The 19,654-nt window shown below is 40.1% G+C and overlaps 1 long non-coding RNA gene across 1 annotated transcript in view; it reads right to left on the bottom strand.

The window, feature by feature from the left end:
• LOC122447116 overlaps positions 1 to 19,571 on the bottom strand; it is a 117,807-nt gene extending 98,236 nt beyond the window's left edge. The window contains exon 1 of the long non-coding RNA XR_006271136.1: positions 19,469 to 19,571. This is a non-coding gene — a long non-coding RNA (uncharacterized LOC122447116). The remainder of the gene's footprint in view (positions 1 to 19,468) is intronic.
• Between the last annotated feature and the right edge of the window lie 83 nt (positions 19,572 to 19,654).

Genomic DNA, 19,654 nt, shown 5'->3' with positions numbered 1-19,654 from the left:
TGCCAAAATTGGTTAGCTTATTTGAATGTCACATCAGAGAATTATTCTGATTAAAATATGTATTTATCAATAAAATATTTCTCTTTGGTCAATATTCACCCATACAGATGTCAGGCAATATATACAATGACTTAAAAAATCTTTCCCCATCTTTTATTAGATTTCCTGATTTTCTTGAATTCCTTTCTGATCTCTAGGTGCCTTTTAAAAAACCTCATTTCTGACAAAATAAAATCATAGCTCCTTTGTTTTAGCCTGGTATTTAGTTACTGTCCTAGCAAAATATAATACAGAATTTAGAATACATTTTTCTTTATTTTTATATTAAGAATTACATGAAAATATCAATCTTTCAGGTAATATAATTTAAAGAACATCTTCTACAATAGTACAGCCATATCCATTATCCTATGTTATCTTTGAGGTAAGGAATTATCTTCAGCGGTACTCTTGTTAGAAGTTATGCCAGTTTCAGCATATCAGCACTTTATTTCCAAGTTTAAATTACAGTATTTTAGGCAGCCATGTATAATGATATTTCCCTACACCAGAATCACAAAGTTGAGTGGCTGAGAATGTGTTAGTCTTCAGATGAAATGAACTGCCTAGGACACTGCCACATGGGAAGAGTCAGGAACAAAACCATAACTATGATCACAGCATCAGAAGGTTAAATGTTGTTTTATCTTCAAATTTTAAAAACAGTTTTCATCTCAGAGTAATGTTTTAAGCCTTTATACTTGTGATACTGTTGGGAATAACACATGCAAAAACAGATATACAATAAAAAATTTAGTGCTATTGTTTTTTAAAAAAGTGAATTCCCAGGCATTTTATATAGTACAAAACAAAGTGCAACAATTCAATATTTTAAGCATTAGAAGTAATAATCTAGCTTATCCCCGAGTCTCTTAAAGGGATTACTTGCACTAAATTATTCAACATGATCTAGTCATTTTCAATACACCAGAATAGGTAAAAATGTCTCACAATAGCAAGATAAGTTCTTCTAGCAGGTGGATGTGACTCTTACAGGAGCAACAGCAATTTCCTTTTGAACAGAAAAGGGCATTTAGGCTTTCCCACTCTGGTGTGGTTACAACTATCCCCAGGCAGAGGCTCCTCCTGACCTCTATGGCATGCCAGCCTCTGTGATCATCTTTTAATATACAACAGGGCATAAAAAGTCTGTTATATTCTTCTTTGTATTCCCAGGACTCACTCCAGTGTCTGGCAGATAATAAGAATTTAATAGTGTTTGTTAAATAAATTTAGCAATAGGTGAAAAAAAATCCTTTGTTTCCAGGGAAAGATACCACTGGCTTTTCTGGGGGAGGCAAGTTCATGATGAAGCTAAACAAAACCATCTAAGGTCATCCCAAGGCCAAGACATTTCTTTACTTTTAAAATCCAGGTGTTGAGTCAATCAATACTATTTACAGTAACATGAAAGATAGAAAACTCTTATTGTAAACATTTTCTAAGATTCTACAACATGTTTTGCTTTTCCATTTCGGCTTCTAATAATTCCTTTCAACTAAGTTTAACCTAAATTTTGCTTTGAGTTGATCCCCTGAATGGAATACTGTTTGCTCACTTTAGAAAATGTAAAAGGATACTGAATCTAATCACAAGGAAACACCAGACAAATCCCAAACAAGGATCATTCTTCTAAAAAAAGGGAAGGCCTGTGTTCTTCCAAAATTTCAATGTCACAAAAGACAAAGACTATGGACATGTTACAAAAGAGACTAAAGATACACAACTAACTGCATAAACCTACACTCAATCCCATACTGGGAAGGGGCAAAATGGCATAAAAGATGTTACTGGACCAACTGATAAAACTGGAATAAAAACAGTGAAATATCAAGGTTACATTGACTCAAGTTAACTGTAATTCTCAGGAATTACACACTTAAGAATTTAGGGATAGAGGGCTATGATGTATGAACTACCCTTGAATGATTTAGAGACAACATTGTAGAGACCCATACATGTGCACCAAGAGTGAACACATGGGAGCATCAAAGATAAACGATAAGGCTAATGAGACAAAAATCTTAATAGACAAATTGAGGTAAAAAGTATACAGGTGTGTTTTTTCAACTTATCAACTTATAAGTTTGAAATTACCTTCAAATGACTAAGAACAGGTAATCAGAAAAGGGCATTCTCTTTTTCTCAGTATATTCTTTCAAGGTAGCCAACTCCAAAGGTCCTTCCTGGTTCTGCTGTGAGTCTCCTCTCCTGTTTGTTTAGACACTTGTTAAGATGTCAATTCTCTCATAAATAATTGTGTTTTTATTTTCACTGTTCAAGCGATCTAACTTCTTTTCTAGGGAAACCTATTGAAAATACTGCATTTACTCCAAAATAAAATAGCAGAGATAATTTACAACCTTTCTGAACAGAAAAAACAGGTACAACCCAGGTGTTCTAGGTTTTAAGTTCATAATATATAATTAAAAATATTTTCAGAAAACTGTAATCACCTCTGTAAGGCCTACAAAAGTGGAGTAAGACCTATCTTTCTCATTTGGTAGATTAAAATCTAATGGGAGACAAAGATATAAACTATGATCTGAAAAGAGTCAGAAACAACAAAGCTGGTATTTCTGCTGCTGCATAACATACTTCCCCAAACTTGGGAGCCTAAAACAACAAACATTTATTGTTTCATTGTGCTTCTGTGGCCAAGAACCCAAGAGGACTCAGTGGCAGACAAGACGTAGGTGGGGCCTCCAGTCCTCCCAGGGCTTGACTGGGGCTGCAAGGTCCACTGCCTGGGTGGCTCACACACGCAGACCAGTTCGTGGGAAGGAAGCCTGAGTTCCGCATCTGATGGACTCTCCACAGCGCTGCTCCAGTGCACGCAGGACATGGCAGCTGGCTTCCCTGGGAGTGAGCGATTCAAGAGCGCACAAGAGGAGCCACTATGTCTCTTAGGACCTAGCTTCAGAAGTCACACACTGACATTTCCAGTGTCCTACTGGTTATACAGGTCAACCCTACTTAGTACACGAGGGGACTTCACCAGGGCATGAGTAACACGGGGCAGGGGTCACTGGGGGCTGTCTTGGACACTAACTGCCACAAAAGATAGAAGATACCAAGGGAGGACAGAGAAGGTGCAAATAACTCCATTCCCTTGGCTGCCAATGACAAAAAACTATTAGGTGATTATCTCTGGGGTATAGTCTTTTAAGTTTAGTTCTTCACTCAGAAAGTACGCCGTAACTGTGACAGAGAATGTGACAGTCTGGCAATATTCCTCCCTCTTTTAACTGGGCACATGGTAGAATGTATGCAAAGAAAGCTTCTCAGTTGTTATACTCAGGTACTGGGAACCCACCACCCAGTGGGTTCCACTCCAGACCTGCACATCTTGGTCTCAGCCTGTACAGATGTTTGCTACATACTCCTTAGTATGAAGCTAAATATAGAACTGCCCCCAACCAACAGATACCTCAAATGCAAGAGAATCTTATCCCATTCACAGAATTAGAAGCTCAGAATCCTAGAATTATGGGGGATTTTACTGTTTAAAAATTATATATTTATTCATTAACCTGCACCAGGTCTTAGTTGCAGCACACAGGTTCTCTGACCTTTGCTGGAGCACTTTGTGTGGAATCACTAGCTGCAGCATGTGAACTCTTAGTTGCGGCATAGGTGGAATCTAGTTCCCTGACCAGGGATCAAACCTGGGTCTCTTGCATTTGGAGCATGGAGTCCTGGACTACTGGATCACTGGCGGAAGTTCCACAACAGATTTTAGAAAACTTCATCTCTTCTTTTAAAGAAATGGGATGAAAACATTAAAAAGTGGATTGTCAATGGTAAAGAGGGAGTGAGACTTGCAGAAGAGTTGTGATGAGAACTGCAGGATGCATCACCTGCCCATAAATGCTACTGAAACAGGCAACAGAGATCCAGACCAAGGCACGTCCCCATGAGGTTCCAACCACCACCATGAAGGCATACTGAACACATACGCTTCCATTCTCTCTAGTAACCACTGACTTTTAGCAAACTGTTTCCCCGCCAAATGTACAAAGGCAGCTTCAACCCAAAATAGTGCATCATGTGCTTGTTTTTCTAACGGAAATGTTGGATTAAGTCTGATCCACCTACAATTTATTGTTCTGTGATCAGTAGAAGGCACATAAAAGATGACTGGAATAACACAGCTAGCATAAACAAGTACTATACTTGATATGAACCTCATTACATCATAGAACACAATTGATTATAGATGGGTTAGCGCCATCTTTCCCCGTTTTTCCTTCAGTTACTCTCCATTAAAGAGGAGGGGGCTTCCCTGGTGGCTCAGATGGTAAAGAATCCGCCTGCAATGTGGGAGACGTGGGTTCGATTCCTAGGTTGAGATCTTCTGAAGAAGGGAATAGCTACCCACTCCAGTATTTTGGCCTGGAGAATTCCATGGGGTCGCAAAGAGTCAGATGTAACTGAGTGACTTTCACTTTCGAGGAGGAGGCATGCACATGCAGATTACCTGTGACTGGCAATTCAGTACTCTCAGAAGCACTAGTGCCTCCCATGTTATTTCCTGGGACATTCCCCGTGAATACCCCCAAGGATATGCTGCTTTTCACAAAATGATTTACATCCAGTGTTAAATAGTTAAGGTACTTTACATAATCACCAGGCATCACAGGCATTGTGGATCTGATAGCAGGACTAAGTCTATAAAAAGCAGGGCAAAAAAAAAAGCAGGGCAAAGGCAACAGATACAAAGTTCCAAAATTATGTCACAGGCTATTGCTTTTCCTTCTCTTTTTCTAAATTGGGCCACTGCTGTTTCCTCACTAAAGGAGCTGGCTTCCGCAAAGTGAACAACATAGTAGTACCTAGCATAAAACAGGTGTTCCATAAATGCTAAGGCCCTCTCTTCTTTTTCAACTGGACTTCTCCTGTTTTATGAAGACAGAAAAACAAAATGGAAGATTTTCCTGTTGCTTAGGAAAAATAACTAAAGCTTGTTTAGAGAATGTACCTACTAATACAACATGAAAGAAGCCAGTTATCTGGTATTTGTGAGTGCTGAAATGGCATAGAGTAATGTAGGGTTGGATGAAAAGGATTGAAAAGTGGAAGGAAAATCTTACTAAGAAAAGATTCCTATAACCCATTCCTGATTTCTCCCATAGCAAAAATTGTTTGATTTTGAAATGTTAAAAACAGCATCTATAAAAGTGGGAAAAGGGCCCTGTATCAGTTTATGTGAGCTGCAGTAACAAAATACCACATCAGTGATTTATTTCTTCACAGCTAGAAGTCCAAAATGAAGGTATCAGCAGGCTGGTTTCCTGAGGCCTTTCTCCTTGGTTTACAGAGAGTTGCTTTCTCACTGGGTCCTCACATGGCCTTTCGTCTGTACATTGCACATCTGTTTCCTTATCTCTTCTTATAAGAATAAGAACACCAGTCATAATGGATTAGGATCCACCCTAAAGATTTCATTTTAACCTAATCACGCCTTTAAAGAACTTATATTCACATGCAGGCACACTCTGAAGTACTGGGGGTGAAAAGTGTCAACATATGAATTTTGGCAGAGGTGGGGAGCCCAATTCAGCTCTTAACAGGCCCACACATCATCAGCACTGTTGTTTGCATTTATAGTGCACTGACTGCATCTCTATTTATTTACATGTCACATATGTAAATAAAGTAACACAGCATGATGATCTGAATTTATTAAAAAGCATCTCTTTTCTGCAGAAACCCAAATCTATAAACTGCACACAAAGTGTGGTGATTTACTTGATAACGTGCCAGGGCTGACCAGCCCAAGGTGGTGGGTGGACCACAAGGAGCACCAAAGATCTCTTTCCTAATCGAAGCTTCCTCACTGGCTTGCACAAATCCTAAAATCCTTCTATTTGTTCAGTGGCACTTTGTTTCCTCTGAAAATGTAAATAATCTCTGGAAGAGTAATATGTTAACTGATCATCAGCCACTAACATCTTAGGGTAGAACAACTAAGACTGCAGTCTTAAAATATTATGAATTCCATCAAATGGAATTTTGTTACTGCTCTGCTACTGGAATGTTAACAGTCTTCTTTAATGATAATTCTAGTCTAGGCCATTCATGATTTTTTTTTTAAAGACACTGAGACAAATCTGTATAAAAACATTCCCTCACCTAATAAAGAAACCTGAGAAGAGTAAGAGGAAGGTGATGAAATTAACATTTTTGAGTACCTGCTCTGTATCAGGTACTGTTATAAATTTTAGAAAGCAAATTATTCACTCTTAAAAATAATTCTATACAGTAGTATTAACCGCATTTACAGATGAGGAAATGGGCTCAGATAAAGTAACATCAGAGTTTGCTGATAGGTAAGGAGAGATTAAAACCCATGTCTGGTTCTGTGGCTTGTTTGGTGGGTACATGTGGTCAAGCTACTAGTGCTGAGCTCTAGTTTCCTCCTTTTAAAAATAAAGGTGATAACAGTAGATAACCCTACTTTTCATAGCACTGTTGTGAGGTTTATGTGAGTTGATGTGCACATAAAACAGTGTGGTGGAAGGCAGCAGAACTGATGTGCAGCTTCTGAGACTAGACCTTGTCACCTTCTGCTGTATCCCCCTGAACACTTCCGCTGCCTTGTTAAAAAGTCCAAGGGAGACTACGAATGAGGAGAGATAGCCTGGAGACAGAGATGAAGGCCCAGCTGACACAGAGCACCTTGGCCTCAGATCCTTCACCCCAGGCCAGCTGCCAACTCACAGCGCCTGCACAAGCGGACCCAGATGAGACCAAGAGAACTTCAGTCACCTACAGAATTAGCACAAATGATAAGGCATTCTGGAAATCCACAGAGTACAACAGAGGCTAGAGACACTTAAGCATCCTACCATGCACAGGAAGGCCCACTCCTCCCCAAAAGGATTCCGGTTCCAAATGTTAATAGCACTGAGGTTGAAACTCAGTTATCTGTAATGGAATGGTGGCTAGGATTAAGATGGTAGCGGGGAGAGGTGGACAAGTGCTGAGATTCTGGATGTATTTTTAAGTATTTTTAAAGTAGAGCTGACCATATTTGCTGAGAGATTAAATGGACAGTAGAAGAAAAAACAGGCATCAATGATGACACCAAAGTTTCTCACCTGAGCTATTAAAAGGATGAAGTGCCTCGTACTAAGATGAGGAGGGTGGTGGGAGCAGCAACTAGGGGAACAAGAGCTTTGTTTTTATTTGGGAGTGAGAAGTAACAGATGGAAATGCAAGCATCAAATTTTGGACAAACTAAATTTGAAATACCTATCCACTTGGCACCAAGTGAATAAAATTATCAAGCAGGCAAATGGATATGTGTCTGAAGTTCAGGGGCAAGGCTGGGGTTGGAGAAATAAACCTGGAACTCTTAGCATCTGTACAGTATTTACAGCTATGGGACAGGCTAGTATTATTTAGAGAGCAAATGTAAACTGAGACAAGATCTGAGCTCTGAGGCATTCAAATGTCAAGAGGAGGAACCAGTAAAAGATACTAATAAGATAAAGAAGACAACTTGAGGTAAGAGGAGGAGAGAAAACAATGATCAACAGTGTCAAATGCTGCTCAGACGTCAAAAGAAAAATGAGGGCTAAGAAACGATCAAATCCAGTCACAAGGAAGCCAACACTGGTGTGGAAATGAACAGTTTTGGTGGGGCTGTAGGAATGAAAATCTGAGTGGCCTGGACTCGATACTAGCTATCAACAATGATCCACTCTTTTGAAGCCTTTGTAAAGCTGAGTAAAGAAACAATAATATCTGGAAGGGATTTTCTTTTCTACCAATTTATTTTATATATGCACATGCATAGAAAAGTCTATAGTGTGACAATTCCCTTATATCTGCCACAGAGATTCAAATTTTACCACTTTCACATTAGTTTTCCCTATATACATATATATACATACACATACACACACAAATACATACATCTGAATATTGAAGATAACTTCACCTCTAAATATACTTCAGACACACCTCCTTACAAAAGGCCTTTCTCCTGCAAAAGTAATAACCACAAATTCAGTTCAGTCGCTCAGTAGTGTCCGACTCTGTGACCCCATGAATCGCAGCACACCAGGGCTCCCTGTCCATTAACTCCCAAAGTCCACCCAAACCCATGTCCATTGAGTTGGTGATACCACCCAACCATCTCATCCTCTGTCGTCTCCTTCTCCTCCTGCCCTCAATCTTTCCCAGCATCAGGGTCTTTTCAAATGAGTCAGCTCTTTGCATCAGGTGGCCAAAGTAAAGTATTGGAGTTTCAGCTTCAACATCAGTCCTTCCAATGAACACCCAGGACTGATCTCCTTTAGGAGGGACTGGTTGGATCTCCTTGCAGTCCAACGGACTCTCAAGAGTCTTCTCCAACACCACAGTTCAAAAGCATCAATTCTTCGGCGCTCAGCTTTCTTTATAGTCCAACTCTCACATCCATACATGACCACCGGAAAAACCATAGCCTTGACTAGATGGACCTTTGTTGGCAAAATAATGTGTCTGCTTTTTAATATGCTGTCTAGGTTGGTCATAACTTTCCTTCCAAGGAGTAAGCATCTTTTAATTTCATGGCTGCAATCACCATCTGCAGTGATTTTGGAGCCAAGAAAAATAAAGTCTGACACTGTTTCCCCATCTATTTGCCATGAAGTGATGGGACTGGATGCCATGATCTTAGTTTTCTGAATGTTGAGCTTTAAGCCAACTTTTTCACTCTCCTCTTTCATTTTCATCAAGAGGCTCTTTTAATAACCATAAACACATTCAGAAAAATATATTCCCAAAATATATTCTATAGCTAGGCATACTTGAATTTTCCAATGTGTTTTATACCAGGTTTTTCCACCCCCAAACCAACATTTAATCCAAGTCCATGCACTGCAATTGGGTATCAGGTTTCTTTGGTCACTCTCAAAGACTTTTTGAAAAGATCTATTTTACAGAATGGATTGGATGATTCCGTTATGACATTTAACTTGTTCTGCCCTGGAAGGGAAGGTTTTGAGGGCAGTAAGTGTATTTATTATTTTTGGCACAATATCCTAAAATTAACATTTCCCAACTTTCTGATCTCTCTCTATAAAGTATTTTAGTTTCAGAAAATTCTCAATTTATTCCAAGATTTTTTTCACACTCAACTGAGCAAATTTCAGGGCTTATATACTCCATATTCAGAAAAAATATACTATCATCTCCATTTACTGTAAAAATTCATGGGAGATCTCATCTTAAAGCTAATCAGTACCCAAACCAAATATCATTTTATTGATTAATCATGACAAATTACATTTGGAAAGTAAAATGAAGTCTCTGAAATTTCTTTGCTGATTAGCAAAATAGTGCCTCCTTATACTTGAGGGTGAAAGCTGCTGTCAAATAATGCCTACATGACCGGAAATTTTAATAGCCAGATGAGTTTACTGGGTTGGTGCTGCTATGTTCTGTATGTTCCTCTGTCGAAGTAGTAAACAGGTTAAATACAGATGAAAAATTTGATAATAATAATATTTGGCTTCTTTAACTGGTCATTTATATACAGATTCTTTAAATAACTTAATGAATGTTCTTTAAGCAACTTAAAATGCAAATTGACACAACAATGTTTACAGCTAGAATTTCAAGGAACATTTGTTGTTGCTGTTGTTCAGTCACCCAGTTGTGTCTGACTCTTTGTGACCTGCGACCCCATGGACTGCAGCATGTCAGGCCTCCCTGTTCCTTACCATCTTCTGGAGTTTGTCCAAGTTCATGTTTATTGCAGCAGTGATGCCGTCCAGCCAACTCATCCTCTGACCCCCCCTTCTTCTACCTTCAATCTTTCCCAGCATCAGGGACTTTTCCAATGAGTCGTCTGTTCATATCAGATGACTAAAATACTGGAGGCTTCAGTTTCAGCATCAGTCCTGCCAGTGAATATTCAGGGTTGATCTCTCTTAAGATTGGCTGGTTCAATCTCCTTGCTGTCCAAGAACTTTCAGGAGTCTTCTCCAGCACCACAGTTCGAAGGCATCAATTCTTTGGTGTTCTGTCAATTCATCTTAAAACATTTTCTGCCATAATCTTCAAATTATCATCTTTTTCATAGTGTCAGAAAGCATTAAAAGAATTTTTTATACAAATGAATTTTATACTCTTTAATTCAATGAACATAAATTCCCTCTACCTTGCATTGCAATTCTGTTAGCTTACAAAACTGAAACTATTTAGCATGTTATATGCGATTTAAATTATGATGAAATGAGTAAAACAGAATGGTTAATGATTTTTAACGGTTTTATTTCATTTACTTGGACTTTAGTGCTTTGACACTGGAATATTAATCAAATCACCGACACTTTAGAGTGGTTTTCAATTCCTTTGGGCCTACAGACTATTTCAGTGAGGTAAATGACCTTCACTAGTCATCTAGTCCACCTCACCCAGATTACCACTGCAAAAAACCTTCACTTGAATAAATCAGAAGTTGGGAATCAGACTTCAAGAAGCACTTTTCCTAAGACCAGAACTATCGAATCATATAAAGATAAAAATTGTAGCTATTATTATCATATAGTAAGTCAGCCTGTAGATCACTGGAACTTTCACAGACTAGCAGGAAGACCATGATCATACTAAGTAAACTTTAGACAGAGCTAGACAGGAGGGCAGGACCAACCAGTAGAAAATCATCCTCTCAATTCTCCAGCTAGGCTATTATACAGTAATATATAAAAAAATACAACTCCTCCACACAACTCCCTTAGTACTTTAATAATTTTAATGGGATATTAAACATTACTGAATTACTTGCTCTCATATGAAGCAATGTGAGGCAACAAAATCAAACTAACATGTTACATATTTGTAGTAGCTGGTATGAGGTGGGCTCCAGTGGGCCCGATCTCCTGCTGTTTACACCCTGTGTTCATCCCTCCCATTATATCAAGGTGGGTCTGTGCAACAGAGTGATGGGATGTCACTCCTAAGGCTGTATTATCAAAGATATTGTGGTTTCTGCCTTTTTCTCAGACACCTGCTCTGGAGGAAAGCCAGCTTCCATGTTGGGAGGACACTCAAGCAACCACACGAGACCCTGAATTAGAACCCCCAGCTAAACCACTCCCAATTTCCTGACCATCAAAAACTGCATGAAATAATAAATGCTGTCTTTTAAGCAGTTTTGGGAAAATTTCTTACAGAGCCAAGGATAATATATAATAAAATGTATTGATTTAACTAGTTGAAGTTTTAAGTCTCTAACTTCTCATTTAGGTATTAAAAATCACATTATGCTGATGCAATGTAAGGTAGTTAAAAAAAAAACACAACTCACTAACAAATACCTACTGAGTACCACTGAGGGCAAAAAAGCTCTCTCATACTCCACGTGAAACTTCATTAGGGTAATCATGCTGACCTCTAACTTCTTGCTAATTCCTCCCTAGGTAGGAGAGAGTAACTGGTCTGATAACAAGTTTGAGAGAAGGAATTCTGAGGCTCACCTAAAAGTGAAGTGAAAGTGAAAGTCACTCAGTCGTGTCTGACTCTTTACGACCCCATGAACTGTATAGTCCATGGAATTCTCTAGGCCAGAATACTGGAGTGGGTAGCCTTTCCCTTCTCCATGGGATCTTTCCAACCCAGGGATCAACCCAACTCTCCCACATTGCAGGCAGATTCTTTACCAGCTGAGCCACAAGGGACGTCCAAGAATACTGGAGTGGGTAACCTATCCCTTCTCCAGCAGATCTTCCCGACCCAGGAATCGAACCGGGGTCTCCTGCATTGCAGGTGGAGTCTTTACCAACTGAGCTATTAGGGAAGCCTACTTGTCTAATCTCACCTACTTGTCTCCTTTCCACTTGGGACGTGTCTGAACGAAGAAAGCTGTTTGTTCTGGTCTGCCCTCTGTCACACAGTAAATATAGTGGGACAAGCTCTGCTCTTGTAGACAGAGAAACACGAGGTTTAAATCTGTGTAATTTTGGAGTACCACACTGGGGAGTTCATTGTTTCTGCAAACCTCAGTCACATTTTCCAAACAACTTTTTCAGTAATTAACTTATATCTGAATCTTCATCTACCTGACTTCTGTGTCCTATTTCTAAACTGGATCCAAACTTCAGTAAGGGAAACAAAGGGGAGGGGGCAACTTATCAACTTCTAAACTAAACACAAACTACTATTAGAGGTATTTTGTGCCCTTGTGCAGTTTCTAGTCTATTTGGCATATAAACTAGAACACCTGAAAGGTTACAAAATAATACAAGAATTACCTAACAAATATAAACTTTAAGAAACATGTAATTACCACCAAACATGTGAGAAATTATGATCACCTGTGAGAACCAGAACATCTGAAAGAGAAAGGTAAAAACATAGACCTATCTCATGCCAGGGCTTCCCTGGTGGCTCAGATGGTAAAGCATCTGCCTACAATGTGGGAGACCCAGGTTTGATCCCTGGGTCAGGAAGATCCCCTGGAGAAGGAAATGGCAACCCACTTCAGTATCCTTGCCTGGAAAATCCCATGGACTGAGGATCCTGGTAGGCTACAGTCCATGGGGGTCACAAAGAATTGGACACGACTGAGCAACTTCACTCACTTCACCTCATGCCAAACCTATAAACTCAGGAATGGGACCTAAATAACTGCACTTTTAATAAGTTCTCAAAACAATGCTGATCCATACAGATCTAGTCAAAGTGAAAGTCAGTTGCTCAGTTGTGCCCAACTCTTTGTGATGCCATGGACTAGTAGCCCTCCAGGCTCCTTTGTCCGTGGGATTCTCCAGGCAAGAATACTGGAATAGGTTACCATTCCCTTCTCCAGGGGATTTTCTCAACCCAAGAATTGAACCTGGGTCTGCTGTGTTGCAGGTAGATTCTTTACCGTCTGAGCCACCAGGGAAGCCCCAACCCAAGATATACGTGGCAGGTGCAATGACTTTGGAAAAAAAGGAGCCTGCTATGAATAGCAAAGGAAATGATAGCAAACAAAACTTGAAGCAAACTTTGAAAGATATACAGAGTTTAGATGAGATGGAATAGGATGAGGGGAAAACATCTGCTGAGGGTTTCTTAACTGCAGACACTCTCCTACATATTACCTCGTTTAAGACAATTTCACTTCATATATGGAAAAACTGAGGCCCAGACAGATTAAATAATTTGCCTGAACTCATGAAACTAGTTAAATGGCAGAATGAGATTAGCAGAAATTTTCATTCTGAAGACGAAATTAAGCCTCAAGGGGGTAAAACGTGTCAGAAGTAACAAAATTGTAAAGGGGCAGAATTGTGATAAAGAAGTGAAGTGGCCAAGCTGAAATCAAGTCTGTGAATCTAAAAGGATCTGCTATTGCTGCTTCTTTTTTTTTAGTAAGTGGGGAAGAAGGTCTATCTTGCTTAGGAAAACACACAAAGAAGGAAAGCAAATCAGACTTAAAAAAAGATTAAACCATTGCAAAACAGACATTTTAACTTGTAATACAGCCAGAAAATCATACGTTAAAGGCCACCAATGGCTGAAAAAGCACTCAAAAAATAACTGTTTAATCATTACGGTTTTGTCTCAATCGTTTAGTTTTCTAAATAATTACTAACTGCCATTAGCAGTCAGTCAGGAACCAACTGTTAAGACTGATGACTTATCAACGAGTTGGAAAGCACCAAACTAGTCAAAACAGTCAAACTACTTGTATAGCTAGCCTTAACTTTAGAAGTATAACTTTAAGGCCAGAATAATTTGATTAAAAATTGCTTTGTTGTTGTTGTTCAGTCACTATGTCCAATTCTTTGCGATCCCCATGGACTGCAGCACTCCAGGCTTCCCTGTCCTTCACTATCTCCTGGAGTTTGCTCAAACTCATGTCCATTAAGTCAGTGATGCCACCCAACCATCTCATCCCCTGTCACCCACTTCTTGCCTTCAATCTTTCCCAGCATCAGTCTTTTCCAATGAGTCGGCTCTTCACATCAGGTGGCCAAAATATTGGAGCTTTGGCATCCGTCCTTTCAATGAATATTCAGGGTTGATTTACTTTGGGACTGACTGGTTTGATTCCTTGCAGTTCAAAGATTGCTTTATGACAATGTTTTATAAGAATGCATTGTGGTCCATGTTACAATTTTAAGGACTTTTAAAGTGAAAGGGAGTGAAGATAAGTCCTTAAAATATTTATCTCTATAGGGATTTCAGCTCCTCTTTTCTATCTCAAGACCAAAATAAAAATTCAACTCTGTAAGGCCCTTCCTGTAATTAAAATTAATCATTTCTTCCTTCATTGCTGCTATACATCATTGCTTGTTCAAATTTAACATTTATTTCATTTTGCTTTGCATTAAAGCTGTTTGTTTAAAAACGTTTCTACTTCTCTTTAGGGAGGACTATGCATTATCCACCTCTGTGTTCACCTAGCATTTAGCACAGTGCCTTGCACACTGTGCACACTTGAGCAATAAAAGCTCAAGAAGATGAGTGCATAAATTACATATATCAACACATTTCCTATATCAACCTTGAACTAACAAATAGAGGAACACAGGGGAATACACTGTTGAAAACATTTCCATTTTTAAGCAGGTTTGGTCAGCCATGTAATTTGAGAACTGGGAACCACCAAAATATAATTTACTTATCAACAAATATGCAGTATGTACCATGCAATGTATATACAACAATGGGGGAAAAAAAAACAACAGATATAGTTCTTGCCCTCACAAAGCTTACACCTAGTAGGAAGACAGACAATGGCATATAAATATATGTTACGAAGAAAACAAACAGTAGGTGAAATGAGGAATTAAGAGTAAGGGTGGAGGGTGAGGGCAGCTTACATAGGTGCACAGCCTGACAAGTGAAATTTAAGCTGAAATTGAAGGGTGAGAACCAGTTATGCAAAGAGGAGAATAGTCAGCAGTTTCACACAGTAGCAAAGTAATGCTCAAAATTCTCCAAGCCAGGCTTCAACAGTACATGAACCGTGAACTTCCAGATGTTCAAGCTGGATTTAGAAAAGGCAGAGGAACCAGAGATCAGATTGCCAACATCCGTTGGATCATCGAAAAAGCTAGAGAGTTCCAAAAAACATCTATTTCTGCTTTTGACTACTCCAAAGCCTTTGACTGCGTGGATCACAACAAACTGTGGAAAATTCTTAAAGAGATGGGAATATCAGACCACCTTACCTGCCTCCTGAGAAATCTGTATGCAGGTCAAGAAGCAACAATTAGAATCGGACATGGAATAACAGACTGGTTCCAAATCGGGAAAGGAGTACATCAAGGCTGTATATTCTTACCCTGCTTATTTAACTTATATGCAGAGTACATCATGAGAAATGCCGGGCTGGACAAAGCACAAGCTGAAATCAGGACAAATGTCAATAACCTCAGATACGCAGATGACAGCACCCTTATGGCAGAAAGAGAACTAAAGAAAGTGATGAAAGAACTCGATGAAAGTGAAAGAGGAGAGTGAAAAAGTTGGTTTAAAATACAACATTCAGAAAACTAAGATCATGGCATCCGGTCCCAAGACTTCATGGCAAATAGATGGGGAAACAATGGAAACAGTGACAGATTTATTTTTTGGGGCTCCAAAATCACTGTACACGGTGACTGCAGCCATGAAATTAAAAGATGCTTGCTCCTTGGAAGAAAAGCTGTGACCAACCTAGACAGCATATTAAAAAGCAGACACATTACAATGCCAACAAAGGTCCATCCAGTCAAAGCTATGGTTTCCCCAGTAGTCATGTATGGATGTGAGAGTTGGACTACAAAGCTGAGTGCTGAAGAACTGATGCTTTTGAACTGTGATGTTGGAGAACTCGTGAGACTCCCCTGGACTGCAAGGAGATCCAACCAGTCAATCCTAAAGAAAATCAGTCCTGAATATTCACTGCAAAGACTGATGCTGAAGCTGACATTCCACCTTTGGTCACCTGATGTGAAGAACTGACTCCTTGGAAAACACCCTGATGCTAGGAAAGACTGAATGTGGGAGGAGAAGGGGACGATAGAGAATGAGATGGTTGGAGAGCATCACCAACTCAATGGACCTAAGTTTGAGTAAGCTCCTGGAATTGGTGATGGACAGGGAAACTGGGCGTGCTGCAGTCCATGGGGTCGCACAGTGAGACGCGACTGAACTGAATTGAAGGGCCTAAAGATGTGTGTGGGTCATGTGCTGCAATGCCAGCCTCAGGGGAAAAGTTACAGCACATTCCCCAACCTTCTATTTTTCAATTCTTTTGCTGTTGTTTCTACCAACACTTCTTATCTGATAAGAATTCTCCCGCCTAAATTAAATTTAGGCAGATTCTCTTGCCTAAATTATATGACAGCATTAACTCTGAGGAATGCAAGATTTCTTCCAAATAATACTAATTTCCTTTCAGTCCTTATGACTATTAAATTCACCTCAAAGTGACAACTCTTTCCCAATTAGGAAAGAGTGTTTCCTCTATATCAGCTTTCATTTTTTGATTTGAAGCCCTCCTGATTGCTAATCAACGTGTTGTATGATTACTTCAACAATTACTTATAGAATGTTATTCTGTCATCAGAAAAAACGCACTGCTGGCTTTTGCAACTGTAAGTTGCTTTGGAATATAAGGTCACATAGCAGAAGAATTAAGATTAGAAATCCGAAATTTCAGCATCTGTTCTAGGGCTCTTCCTTATCTTCTGTCTTCTCATTTTGTGAGTGAAAATCAGAGCCAAGTTACGTTTAGGTTACATAATGGGCTGTCACCTTCTGTCTAAATTATAGTCTAAAAGTACAAAATAACATCAAACTTTCATACTATTTTCTTGTGTGATCACTATATGGCAGTATTCACAAATAGGTTGTGTACGTCTCTATCATTGCACATATTACAGTATGCTAACTATCCTCCTAACTGAATTCACTGAGTGCAAGAACTAAAATTTCTTATGTTTTTAAATATGCAAATACCTGGCCCAAGTGTACTGCCAAAAATATTAATATACGTTCACATTGCTTAACCAAACCCAGGGGGTGGATGTGTTTTAGAAACAAGAATTTCTGTGAATTAAAAAATGTCACAAGGCACACAAACCATTTCAAAACACCTTACATACCAGTGGCCAAGAGCAGCACCTCATAATCAAGCATATTATTTCTTCAGCAAAACATAATGGATAAATGAAGTCAATATATACCTTTTCATTAGTTCAGGTTGCATTTTGCTCCCAAATGAATTCTATCTCCAAGCCTAAAATGTTTTTGCTTTTCAAAGCCTTTTGAATGTTGGTATTAGAGATATTATGGACTGTATTCACAATAGTGCTGCTGGAAGATGCAATTAATCACTTCGACTCTCATCTTTTTGATGAGACCAGAACAAGCAGTTATACCAGGCAGCTTTTATATCCCATGTTTGGAGAGACTTGTTTTTATCACTAAGGAATCCAACCTAGCAGAGGGGATCAAAAGATGACAATGTGTGTGTGTGTGGGGGGAATCCTAATTGTACAATACTGTACTCTTATCGGAGCTGCTCACTAATTATTAATTTAATAAGGAAGCTCCATTTGATTAGATGTTAGTTATTTTTTAATGAAAATGGGTAAATAAAACTTCTGTCCCATATGGCTAACAAGGGTATGGAGGCAATCAGCTTTGAATTCCATGGGAAGATAACTGCACTCTTTGGGAACCAATGTTCATAGAAAGAAGGATTCCAAATATAATGGTGAGAAATAAGCAGAAATGTACACACTTTTCTCTAATTATAATTACTCTAATATAAACCAAGGGAAATTTTCTAGTCAACCTCTCCTGATTGACTTTTATAAAATTAGCAACCTTATATAAAGTCTTACATGTTTTTTTCTGCTTTTTACAAACGGAAAAAGCTCTGCAATCAAAACAGAGCACACTAAAATTTATTATTTTCTTTTCTCAAGCCCCACCTCCACTTTGCTTCTGTTACTATTAGATTTTTTTTTTTTTTTAAATACCCAATTTGCACTATAAGACTACAAATCAACTCTGCAGACAACAATGTTTGATACGATTCAGTCTGGGCATGTTGATTTTCAATCTTAAAATTGTATGGACATTTTAACTGAATCAATTACTTCGTTTAATGTATGACATTAACATTCAGCAAGTGTTTATTACATAAAAGTGTACTCCATTCTAAAAATGGAAACACCAAGTGTGAAAATGAAATAAACCTTCTTGAGTTTTGGCTACTATTTCAGAACGAAATACTACCTTCTCATATTTTCCTAATTCGTTAAAATAAGAAAAAGAAAACCTAATAAGCTAGATCTTAACAACAAATAATAGCAGCACGTTACTTACCTAGTACAACAACAAAAAAGGTGAACAAAAACCAGACTATTTTTCAGTCTGGAGAAAAACAAACTCCCTGTTCCATTTCTTAGCTGTTTACATTCAGTAGTAACGAAATCTAAAATCCCTCTCACTGGATTTCTTGGTATAGGGGACTGACTTCCTCTATACTATCTTTTCAAAACGATCAGCATTAAATATTTAAATTATCTAGCTTGAGACCACTTTAAAAAAAAAAAAAGCCCCACAGTCCAAAATGCCAGTAGTGACTATTCTGTAAGGAAATGGGTCAGAAACATGTTGTTATTCTAGGACGCAGGATCAATCGAGCGAAGGACTTCTGGAATATGCTGCTCCCAAGATTCAGGATGCAAGACTCAAGAAACAGCACGCGCGGTCACGATGTCCCTGAAGCCACATGACCTTCCTACGAAAGCAGAGCCTGAAAACTCATCGACTCATGGAGAACTCCCCCTTTTTCTGAAGTTGCAACAAGGCAGGGCAGCTGACAGGAGCGCGCTAAGGACATCTCGGCCCCTGACTAGTCAAGAATGGGGTCCCAGTGCTGCGGCTACTCCCCTTACCGTGAGAAGATCTGGGAGGGAGGAAAGGAGGAGAAACACCCAGAATCCTGGTGAAAAAGGCCCTTGCCTCGCAGATGGGGGTTTAGGGAGACAGGGAGGGGCAGGCCCGTGTGTGGTGACCCTTTGTGAACACGCTCTGTGGCAGCTCGGCTCTGACCGAGGCTTTCGTGAGCGCGGACTACCGGGGCCCCGCGCCGCCCGCCCCGACGCTGAAACCTCGGCGCTGCGGGCGGGCGCGGCCGAGAGCCCCTCCATCGCACCCTCCGCCAGCTGTGGGGGCCTTCGCTCCTCGCCCGCCCGCCGGCCCACCCAAGTCACTCAGGGAGCGTCGGCTTTCGACCCAGGCTCGCCCGGCCAAGGCGCAACGAGACGCGCGCGGGCTCTTTCCTCAGCGTAATCCCTCCGCTGCGGGCCGCGCACTAGTTTTAATCACGCCCCACTCTCCCCCGCCTTCCCCCGCCTGGCCGCCGGCGTCACCTCCGCCACCCGAGCGCTTTCCAGCAGCTTCCAGAAACGTCGCCTCCCCAAACCCAGCCACTCACATATGGCGGGCTCTTGCAGCCACCGGCCCCGCCCCTAGTCGTCGCCGCAGCTACAACTGCGGCTGCGGCGGCCGAGCGGAAAGCCACGCCTCTCTGCGGAGGCCGACCGGAAGTGCTCCCATCGCCTACTTCCCTGCCCGGCTTACGCCCTGTCAGGGCCCCCACGCAGAGCCGGAAGGGGAAGTG

The sequence above is a fragment of the Cervus canadensis genome, chromosome 9 (genome assembly GCF_019320065.1).
Source record: "Cervus canadensis isolate Bull #8, Minnesota chromosome 9, ASM1932006v1, whole genome shotgun sequence".
Taxonomy (NCBI): Eukaryota; Metazoa; Chordata; class Mammalia; order Artiodactyla; family Cervidae; genus Cervus; species Cervus canadensis.
Note: the sequence above shows the minus strand (reverse complement) of the source record. Positions and strands in the feature narration are given on the sequence as shown.